Source organism: Thunnus albacares, chromosome 13, assembly GCF_914725855.1.
Source record: "Thunnus albacares chromosome 13, fThuAlb1.1, whole genome shotgun sequence".
In the NCBI taxonomy this organism is placed as follows: Eukaryota; Metazoa; Chordata; class Actinopteri; order Scombriformes; family Scombridae; genus Thunnus; species Thunnus albacares.
The window spans coordinates 5,767,841-5,778,883 of record NC_058118.1 but is presented as its reverse complement, the minus strand read 5'-3'; the positions used below and the strand labels follow the sequence as shown (position 1 = coordinate 5,778,883).

Below are 11,043 nucleotides of genomic sequence, written 5' to 3'. Positions count from 1 at the left end.
ATCTAGTGGTGAGGTTGCAGATTGCAACAAACTGAATACATATCCCCTTACAGGCGTGTGGGAGAACCAAGCGGCAATCTCCGGGGCTGAAAAATGAAGCCAATGCGGAAGTGCCAAAAACTGCAGTACCTTGAATGGCCACTTTAGGCTGGCTCCAAAAGTGAGTCATTCCCCATAGACCCCCATATTAAAATGCCCAACTTTACAGCAGAAATAAACATGTTTACAGCCTGGTACAAAAAACGGTTTTGGTCTCTATAGCTAATTTCCCCTTTCAAGACAACTGTGTGGTTAATTTTTTATAACTCGCCCGTTTAAATGTTATTAAGCCGTAAAGTTATGCATAATGAAGGACATGGCTACTTTGAGCGACAGGTCCGCCAGCCGCTAGATGGCTTGTTTCAGCCATTCGGCCCGCCTCTTTGCCCATTTTGATTGGCTGGGAGTTAGGCAGAGCCGCGCACTGCCAAGATGGCGACGGCCGGAGCAGCTCACTTTGAGCTTCAAAAGCGCTCTTCAAAAACCAACGGATGACGTCACGGTAACTACGCATGGATGTATACAGAGAACTGGCTACGGATAGAGTGGGCTTTGAAGCAAATTTGACATAGCGGCTAAACCGTGTAATTACAACGTCACGTGATGCACACTGGCCCAAAAAGACTTTTTCCCATAGACTTGCATTGTGAAAGAGACGTCTGTAATCAGTGGATACATTTTTCTGAGCGTCACAACCCCCGAGAAATGACTTGTCTCACTATCAGAATTAAATCCATTTGGTCCGGTCACATTTCAAAAGCCTAGAAGAGCCGCATGATTGAATTGTTTTATCCCCACTCAAGTTAGCCGGAGGGCTAAACCGGAAATAGCCGACTCGGCCAGCGAAAGTCACTAGTGCGCACGCTCTATGGGCCGCACAAGGCGGAAGATCCGGGTACTTCCATACCCGGAAGTCGATTTTTTATTGCTTCATGCGCCACTGAGCAACTTTCACAGGAATGAACGGGCCCCCGCGTCCCACGCTGTATCCAGTTCTCGTTATACATCCATGTAACTACGTCCATATTTTTATACAGTCTATGAGGAGAACTTATGGTGGCCGCGCAAAATACGAAAGGCCCTCTCTAGAGCTAGTGTTTGGGTTGTCCCCTCTCGGTCTATGTGGAAACATGGGCGTGCAACATGGCGTCTCAGTAGGAGAGGACCCGCCGACCCGCCCCAAAAGACTCATTCTAAAGGTAACGAAAACATCCATTCTCATATTCAGGTGATTGTACACTAATGAAAACATACTTATGAACATTATATTCAATTTATGCTCGTAAATCCCTCTAAATCCTACACACTGATCCTTTAACTGTAGGACAGTATATCACTGGTCGTGATTAAACAATGGCCGACATTATCTGAATGTGTATAATTCAGAATGGAGTAGTTTGGCTAACAGTTGGAGCTGTTGTTTAGTAGAGATTATGTCCACCACAAGTCATGGCTAAATCCCATTTTGCTGCTTCAGTTTCAGGGTGTGCATGTTGGTTTACCTAGACACCTAATTAGAAGCTGTTAATGTGATTAGTAACACCTGTGCTTTTCCCTCCATGACAAGTCAAAATGTCTGCTGTGAAAACTGGTTTTCTCTGATACACCTCGTCTTTCAGCGACTGAATTACTTTCCTTCTCCAGTTCTTTTTTTTAATTTCATCCATTTCCTGTTATTTCGTCGCTATGAATAGGCCTATATTTATGTACTACAAATATATTGTTAATTTCATATGCTAATTACTAAAGATATTAGCTTTTACACAAAATAAATAAACATAGAAATAAAAAGTAAAATCTTAGCCTGTATGCTTTTGCAGAATAATTTAACACAGAGGAAAGGATTTTTCCAAGAATGAACAATGTGTGACTGTCTATTCCTGCTCTGAAGTGTCATAAAGTGCAACCAGTGAAGCCAAGTGAAGTGAAGTGAAGTTTCTGTTGTGGCTTTGTCTTGATGCTGCACCTTAAAATACAGTGGATTGTTCTGAGTGGTTCTTCAGCTTATATCACAACTCTTAAATGACAACAAAAATGAACTGACACAGGTTAAATCCTTGTTCAAGCTTGGTCCTGGGAGAGAACTTAGTCTTGGCTCAGACTCGACTGTGGTTGATCTTGGACTTGACTTGACTCAACATAGGTGGTCTTGCCTGCAGCTATGTTAGTAAAACACATTCACTGGTTTGGCTTATGGTCATATTCAAGATGAATATCTAGAAATCCACAATTACTGTCAGTCACGTCTGTGTGGTTTTCATGGTGAAAGCATCTTGTTGCACACATCAGTCTGGTACAGCTGCTTTCCCACATCATGCTCAGTATAACTCATAAACGTGTCGGCTTCTGAAATGGCTTACTGCATTTAGTGAGGTTGTAAATGGACGTGCTCGGGTTTGTCATCAGCATCGGTTATAGATCCATGCCAAAGCAAAGATGAATTGTAAAGTTTGAATCAACTCACCATTGGCATATTGTGCTTCAAGAAAGAATTGTAGCCTGTTGAAAGACATTTTGCACAATTCTGCTGACTACATAACGCTTTGTCATCTCTTTATCCATCCCAAAACCCACTGTTGTTCTCAATCTTTTCAATGTCATTGTCTGAGTTTATCATTCAATACCCACTGTAAATAATACAGAGGATTACTACTGTATAACACAAACTGACAGTTAGTAGACAGTGCCTAGTTGAAGACTGACTGCCCCCTTGTCATTTATGTTACTCATTGCACTTATGATTTATGACACATTAATCAACATTATTGCAGCTGTTCCATCATATCCTGGTGATTCACCAGAGGGCAGTCTTGCCACAGCGAAAACAACTGATCCATCCTGTCCAACTAAACATATTAGTAACAAACACCTTCAAGAGTCAAGAGAACAACTTGAGAATAGGCTTCAAGGTTTGCACATATAATTCTGAAATGTAGAAATGACAGCTATATAGCCATACGACAGCCTCTATAAGGAAAAAACTCCCCAGAGTCTCTTCTTTCACAATGTACAGACATACAGTAGATGTTGTATGTACAAAAAAGACCAAAACAACAAAATGACAATATGGATGTTGATTTTTTTAGAACCATCACTGTTATAGAATTAAATGTGTAAACTGTCCTATGATGTAAATTGTTTTATGAATAGTGAAATGTTGTGAAAGGAAATAGTTTTTCCTGGTGCTACACACTGATTCACACTTTGAACAAACAGAACAATCATACACATAAGAAGAATTGCAGGGGAATGAAATAACAGGCTAGGAGACAGGAAGATATATGCACATCTCACAGGCATTTTAAAAATGTAACAATATATAATATAGAAATTGCTGGATACAGCATATTGTACATTTCGTAATCTTTGACGTGAGGAGGCCTGGACGGAGTGACTTGCTTCATAGATTCGAGTTCCTTGTTCCTCCCTCTGTGTTGTGGAGGTATTTATGAAGCTCTGCAGCAGTTTGTTGTTGCCGCTGCAGTTTCCCGACGCTGTGAGAGATGCCTGAAGCAAGTGAGGGTGAAATCACAGAACAGTTTTGTTTTCACAGGCGTTGCTGCTGTGCTTCTAACACCTTGCACCTAAAATACAACCGCCTGCAAACTGCAGAAGAAGGGCGCTTAGAAGAGAGAAGGAAGAGAAAGCAGATGGGATATTCTGTGTTCAATATGAAGACAAGATGAAGGAAAATTTAAGAGTGAAACCCTTCATCTCTACAGTGAAGTGAAACGGGTTGAGCTTGTTGTGTGATGGCTTGCAGCGATCGTTTTGCGGGATCGGAAAGACCTGATGATGCTATTACAATATATCAAACAGACTGATCTGATTAAGTTGTGAATGTGCGATTGGACACAACTCATCCATTCATACACAAAAATACGACCTTGAGTCAGACATGTGATGCATTAGTTAATTAATTAAAGGACTTCTTAAATATTGTTTAAACAAGCTGAATAAGAGGATCACGGCTTGTGAGAAGGCTGGATAAATGTAACTTAATATTTGTTTCACATTTAATCCTGTTGATGTTGTGGAAGACAGAGTGGTGTAATTTGAGGGCCATAGAGGTAACCAGACCTTCATTTTCTTGTTAGGAATTCTGTAAAGATACATGATTGTAATTGGGATTCAGTGCAATGTGGTGCACAGGATCTGTGGACTTTGAGCTGAATCTCTTATTTGTGGCATTATCTTTTTTTTTTTCTCCCAGGCCTTGTGCATTAGCCAAGGATGTGTAAACACCAACCTTGCTTAACCTAACAATGCCTCTACCTCTCTCTCAAGAATGCTTGAGGGAAGCACTTAAATGGTGTTCTTAATGCACTTAGCCAGGTATACACTACCCCCAGCTTTTTCAATTCACATCACAGGTCTATTTGCTTCTGTTTACTTGCTGGAAATAAAAGAGAAGCCCTTAAGAGGCAACAGAAAATCCCACTTCAGCTAGTTACAAGAGTCATTGAGGTTAGCAGAGCATTCTCTCCCTGTTGGCCTTGTGGCTCTCTGAGAGAAAGGCACTTCAGGTATAATACATGAAACACCCACATACTGCTGTGACTACTGCTAAGCCATCCACAAAGACAATGTTTGTCTCTCTAGTGCTCTTTTGGGTATTTGACTTTTCAAACCTGGTATTTGAATTTGGAAGGAAGGACCCTCGTACTTTAAGTATTTTTTTTTTAAAAACTGAGATAAGAGCACCAGATGTCTCACATGTGCCTTTTCCAAACTGGATTTCTGGATATTCCAGTAGAATTTTCACTTAATTTCATATATCATTGTTTAATTCCTCTGCTTCTGTCTGTAGCCATGTTGGTTGAGTGAACAATTTTGATTAGATATAAATACCTTTTGTTTTTCCCCTGTTGTTGCTATCAGTGTGGCTATTTAACGGATTACTGTGAAATTTGGTTCAGATATTCATGTTCTCCACACAATAAACTGCAATTCTGACTAGGGATGCACGATATTATTGGCATGTCATCGGTATTGGCCGATAAAAGCGAAATATCGGCATCAGAAAAACAGTTCATCAAGGTGCTGCACTGTTCGGCTGCACAGATAGGAAATCACTTGGCTGACAGGATGTATCGCTCTGTTTGAAAAATAAAAAAACTTCCTCTTCTTCTTTTTGGTTCATAACAGCAGTTGGCGACCAGCGTATTAGGCGCATTACCGCCACCTTCTACTCCGGAGTGTGGACCAGAGACACATTAATCCTGTCTGTCTAATAAACTCAAAGAAAACTCTACTGCTCCACCCACTCGGCAGGTTCATTAAAGTTTTAATGCTGAGCTCCTGAACTCCAGTCTTCTTAAATTCTTCCTTCATATATTGTCTTTCTTGATCATACTTAGTACAATCTATGCTTGCACGCATAACAGTCTCCTCAGCCAGCTGGGAGAAAATATGTGCATATATCGGTATCGGCAATTGGCCACAATGAGTTGGAAATATCTGCATATCGGATATCAGCAAAAAATCCAATATCATGCATCCCTACTTCTGACGTTTCATCTCCTGTCATCCTGTCTTTATGAGCAAATACCTGCAAAACTAATGACATTCAGTCTCATTTGTATTTTATTTTTAGTGATAATTAGCAAATGTTAGCATGCTAACATACTAAACCATGATGGTGAACATGGTTTACATATTTGCTAAACATCAGCGTGTTAATATAGTCATTGTGAGCATGTTAGCATGCTGACAGGCTCACAGAGCTGTAGACTAGACTAGTCTTGTTCCTGCTGTCCTTACTCCTCTTGCTTCACTGACTTCTGGCTCTGATGATAATAATTGTGCTGCCATTTACATCTCCAGAGACTATCCAGGTCAAACAAATCAAACACATTGGTGACTGTGTGGGTGTGTTGGTTAAACACATACCCAGAGGTTTCTGCTGTGTGAGCAACAGCAGTGTGTGTGTGTCTGTGTGAAGATGTATCTAGTTAAAGGTAAAACTAACTCCTCATCATTATTTATCAGTGGTTAGGGTATTAGAAACATTAATGTATGAGCTGGTCATATAGTGAACACTGTATGACCTGGAGGTCAACGAATGCTGACCTTTTAATTTCCAACTACATCACCCAATGAATGAATATTTGTCCTGCACAGATGAGGTGGTTTTCTCTGTGTCTACATTTCTTCCATGTGAAAAGAGTCTTGTTTTGCCTGATCAAAGAACAAGGAGAGACAAGTGAGATGCTGGTTTCTCTCAGATCTTCCCTCCGCCCTGTCTTTTTCAGCTGGTAGAAGCTGAGGGAATTGATTACACGGAGCAGGAGCACTTTGTCAGGCCTGAATGCATTTTTCACAATGTGTTGCCAGGAACAAAGGGACACTATTAAAGCTTTCGTAACACCCTCTAAAACTTTTGATTTCCCCCTCGGTTGAGCAGAAAGCGTCAGGAAGACGGCGATTGAAAATTAATTGGCAGCGTGTCAGCGGCGTATTTACATTTTGTTCTTTTAAAGATGCAATTAATTACAAGAGATGAAGAACTCTGCAGAGAGATGAGATGCGTTGCGTTGGTTAGCCTCCTCCCTGCAGACCGTCTTCTGCTCTGAGGGAGTGTAGGCAGGCTTGCCAATTAACCACAGACTAAAAAAGACCCAAAGCTCCCATGTTTCAGCAGGTAAAAAGGCCCAACTTTAAATTGCCTGGCAGGAGATGTAACAGACAGTAGCATGTGGTTTGCATACTCTTATGCTTCTAGCTACACTAGGAAGATGTAACAAAAATGTTCTCTTTCAAGAGTTTTGTAACTCCAGGAAACTATTGCAAATTAGGTGCAGGGCAGGCATAAACTGTAAGTGCTGTATGCAATAAGTTAAGGTCCCTATTGCTTCTGCTCTTATCGGCAAATGAGCTTTTTTTTCAGTGTATAACTAACAGGACTGAACCAGAAAAATGTGTCTGTAGTTACCCTCACATAAAGTCTGTCTGGCATTCATCATCATCATCATCATCAGGGGAGCAGTTACAGCGACATCTCACAGCCTTCCCTGTCTAGACTCTAGACTGAACACAGTAGACAGCCAGTCAGTAAAAGAAATGAAAGAATGTCATAGAGTTCTTCTCTTCCTTGTTTGGTAAAAATCACAGTGTTTTTATCTGTTGATTCCTTAGATGTTATATGTATCTTTTTATATGTTGAGGTCATGCTTTTTACATATTTTTATTAAACTCTGGAGTCCAGAATTTCAATTCCAGCATCTCCACTTGTGAGGGCTTTGGACAAATGTTTTTTTTCTTCTTTCTTTTGAGGTGCCCTTAATAACCCACACGCCCGTCCTCTGAGCCGCTGGCCTCCCCAGACTTTCACAGAGAGCACACATGAGCAACAGAGCTACAGAGAGACCCGTGTCACAACAAAGCAAGGGTTAGGCTGTCTCATTCCTTTTAATGCTAAAACTCAAAGTGGAGCTGTCAGAAATGCCCCGAGGTAAAATAAGGAGTGTTTTTGTTCCTGTCCCTCTTCCCCCAGCGACCACAAACGCGGCGACAGCACCCAGGACTTGCCGCAGAGCGTCTTTTAAAAGCAACATATGCTTTTGTACTGGAAATACATTAGTCATAAGGGGAAGGAAAGGGAGGGATGGGGGGGCAATTGAAGTCTGGCAATAACATCTCAAATGCCCCACATTTCCACTCTGGCAGTAAGTACGGAAAAGTTTGAGAAGAAAGAGAAAGTTTGATGTAAGAACATAAAAAGGAATAATGCTAGATACCACGGGAGCTTGCTTGCTTCGCGCATTCCTGTGAAGACCAAAGAGGGCCTTTTAAAAAGCTTGTATAATTGATTCCACCCAGAGGTAACCCAAGGCAATCACCTACCTCACCGAAAGCGAACACTAAAGCCCTGTGTAAAGAGCGCCTGTTTTTGTGCCATGCTATTGCTCTCGAGTCCCTGCAATCTTTTTTTTTTTTTTTATTGGTGCTTTCATCTGCGAGTGTGAATAACTGCGAAGTGAGGCAAAGCTGAATAAACATTGTCTGAATAGGTGATTGATGGATCAATTTGGGTCCCTCGTTTCCCAGCGCTGGTGGCGGCATTCACATTGATTATGTTGCCTGTGGTCGCTGGCCAAAATACAGTCCTTGAAATGAGTATGTCTGTTGGAAAAGGTCCAGCGCTGCCTCAGCCAAACAGATGGCTCCCAACGCCGCAGTCATATCCATATTAATGGCGTGATTACAACGCATTACAATCGAGAGATCTTGTCATTAATGTTGTGATTTAAAAAGCAATTATGGGTTTTGATTATCCTTCGCCGTAGCGATAAGGTGTGTGTGTGTGTGTTGCTTTGCCGGTGGGCCCGTAGAGATGGGAGATTGATTCCTCAGCTGAGGACTGTGTTTAGCCTCCTGACTGACACCTAATGAGCTGAAATAGCATCTGCATAACGATGGATAGGAGCAGGGTTGAAGGGTGAGAGTGGCTCAGAGGGGAATATGAAGACGGTGATAAAAGCATTATTTTTGGTGAGAATGGATGCTCTCTTTTCAGGTGTGTGTGCTGGGCAGATTTAAGTATCAGTCCAGAAGGGAGATTATAGAAACACTAAACTAAGGAAGTGGTATCCATACATAATGTATAAGATTATAAACCTCCTTGTTTGGTTACAGAACTGCAATAATTTAAAATGAAAATTCACCCAAAAGCATTTAAATATTGTTGCAGCTGTTAGGGATGTACCTTGCATTTGTGGGAGGAATTATGTTTTGTTTTGTTTTGTTTTTTTTGTCATTGCCAAGAAATATTAGTGATCCCAGACGATCAGTCCTAATTATTTTGGTGGTCAGAAAACCATTCAGTAGAGCCACAAGATGTGTTTAAAGGTGCAGTGTGTAGAATTTAGTGGCATCTAAGAAAATGGACTTAATTAGTGTTTAATCACCTGAGAATAAGAATCATTGTGTTATTGTTAGCTTAGAATGAGCCCTTTATATCTACATAGGGAGCAGGTCCTCTTCCATGGAGACTGCCATGTTGCACCACCTTGTTTTCTACAGTAGCCCAGAATGGACAAACCCTGGCTCTATAGTGGGCGTTTGGTGTGTAGGCTCTCCTACATGCTTGGAAGGGGAGGGGGAAGAGTTATCAGTTGGTTCTGGTTTTGCAACCTCAGTGCTAGATGCTATTAAATCCTACACACCGGTCCTTTAAGTAAACATAACACCCACTCGACTGGAAAACACACTTATGAACAATAACAATACTGACCACCCACATGATGAACAACAGATATAAGCAACAAGGTCAGGCTGGTTTCCTGGTTGTGAAAGGTTCTGTAAAATACAGAAAATCACTGAGTGAAGTCCAAGTAGACGAGGCAGATTGAGGGAGAGTGAACTTACAAATTACAGTACTTCAGATGATGATACTTAATAATGTAAGAGTTTGTAGAAGCATTTGTATGATTACAAAAAGCCTTAAAATCACACACACACCTTCAATTAGATTTAATCATTACAAAGTGACACAAAAAAATGTACCCCTTGCACTAAGTAATCTCGCTAGATGAATGAGGGCCGCAGGAAGAAAAATGAGTAGTAGTTAAGTGCAGTGGTGGGAAATGTATTCAGATCTGTTACCAAGGTAAAAGTACCAATACAGCAATGTAAAAATACTCCATTACAAATAAAAGTACTGCATGAAAAATCCTACTTAAGTAAAAGTACATATAATAAGTATTATCAGTAAAATAAAAGTAGTGGTTTGGTCCCTCTGACTGATATATTATTATATATGACATCATTAGATTATTAAGACTGAAGCATCAGTGTTAGAGCAGCATGTGACTGCTGTAGCTGCTGGAGGTGGAGCTAGTTTCAACTACTTTATATGCAGTTAGCTAGTTTACTCCTGTGGTTTCCAGTGACCTCCCCAAAGGGTCATCAGATAAATCTGAGGGGTCGTGAGATGATTAATGAGAGAGGAAAGAAGAAAAACAAAGTTCTGATACACAAATCTGTTTTCAGTTTTTGGACTTTGAAATATTGGATCATTTGAACATTTATTGAAATGAAAGCATGTGAGAAGTTTAGAGGGAAAAATCACTATTTGGTGGAGCTGTTAACAACTCATAGACATCCGAAATGTGACCCTGACTACACACTGCTTTATGTAAGACGTCAAAAACCAAAAAGGTTGTAAACCACTGGTTTCATCTTTAACAATGTGTTGTATTCTAAAAGCTTGTTATATCATCCATCGTGTCAGAGCTTCATCTGAAAAGTAACTAAAGCTGTCAAATAAATGTAGTGGAGTAGAAAGTACAATATTTCCCTCTGAAATGTAGTAGAGTGGAAGTATAAAGTAGTGCAAAATAGAAATACTCAAGTACAAGTACCTCAATTGTACTTCAGTACAGTACTTGAGTAAATGTACTTAGTTACTTCCAACCACTGGTTAAGTGAATGTAAGATACTGTGTTGCTCTTTTAAAGAACGTGCTAGTTGAAGGCCTTGTAAAGGGCAACACAGTCTTCCCTGATGAAGAGGAACAGACGGGTAGCAGTGTAAGAATTTGATCCCATCTTCTACCTCCGCTCTGTTATTATCTCAGGTGTGAAATCCTTCCCCGCTCACGCCAGAGAACCAAGCGGGCGTGCTCAGCTGTGAAATTGTATCTTTTCTGCTCCCTCTGCCCCCTCCCACCAGCTACTTTCTCCATCCTCCGACAGGATGGCGAAACGCTTTTTTTTCCCCTTGGCTTAAAAAAATGCAATGCTTCCTGTTGTGAAGTGAATCCATTCTGCTCCACAGCTGAATAATCAGATGCCTTCTTCTGTGCGGCTCTTGCTGCTAATAATGAAGGGCTCAGAAACCCAGAAACACCTTGACATGGCAGCAGTACGTCTGTACACTGCTGTCACGAGTTGAGATAGATGACTTCTCACATTACCGGGTGACTGGGCTAATGTTGGCTTGTAAGAGCACTCAGAGGAAATGAATCCCACACAGAGCTGAAAAGCTCCATCTGGGGACATT

General features: G+C 41.0%; 1 protein-coding gene across 9 annotated transcripts in view; it reads left to right on the top strand.

Annotated features, from left to right (window-relative positions):
• Nucleotides 1-466: 466 nt before the first annotated feature.
• auts2a (activator of transcription and developmental regulator AUTS2 a) overlaps nucleotides 467-11,043 on the top strand; it is a 479,781-nt gene continuing 469,204 nt past the window's right edge. For 7 of the 9 annotated variants that reach the window (XM_044369953.1, XM_044369947.1, XM_044369948.1 and 4 more), the window contains exon 1: nucleotides 937-1,238. The gene's annotated coding sequence lies outside the window, so the exon portion shown is untranslated. Of the gene's footprint in view, nucleotides 542-936; nucleotides 1,239-11,043 lie in introns of those variants that run through there. The other 2 variants (XM_044369937.1, XM_044369938.1) reach the window with 2 other exon arrangements.